Here is a 591-nt window from a genome sequence, read left to right as displayed (position 1 = left end):
GAGAGCTTTCCAAAACGCTATAATAAAATATTTTTTCATGAAGTACTTTTCAAGTTATAATGCTTCAAAGTTAGAGGATCGCCGGCATTAGCATTTTTACGAAGAAATGAAAATAAACGGAACAACCTCCAATGATCTTGATCTTGAGAATTAGATTAGAAGGGCTATCTTTTGACATAAGGGGTACCAACCCCCCTCCCTCACCTCTCATGTTTGGGGTGCTTGATTATCGTGAGTCCCCTCGTCTCTCACGTTTGGGGTGCTCGTGCGATCACCCGTACAAATTGGCAACAGCGAACTTCTCGCACTTGTCGCACAATGTATTATTAAAAAATGATATACGAATCAAGCACTCCAAACGCTACAGGATATTCGACGACATTTATTATTTAAAGTTTTATTTTAATGCGATACCGAAGCTTCATGCACCGTTCTCATCTTGGCGCAACTGAGCTTGATCAAAATAAAATTTATGCAGTTTATCTCAAGTGGTTTCCATCATAATTTAATTCTTTAGAGACGCGTTACTTCGATTATAACAAATACTTATCGAGAGAGCTTTACGTTTAAAAATGCAACATCTAAATGAGC

The sequence above is a fragment of the Odontomachus brunneus genome, unplaced genomic scaffold, assembly GCF_010583005.1.
Source record: "Odontomachus brunneus isolate Ranch 3 - 2012 unplaced genomic scaffold, Obru_v1 Obru_scaffold_111, whole genome shotgun sequence".
NCBI classification, from domain to species: Eukaryota; Metazoa; Arthropoda; class Insecta; order Hymenoptera; family Formicidae; genus Odontomachus; species Odontomachus brunneus.
This window is presented reverse-complemented; position numbering follows the sequence as displayed.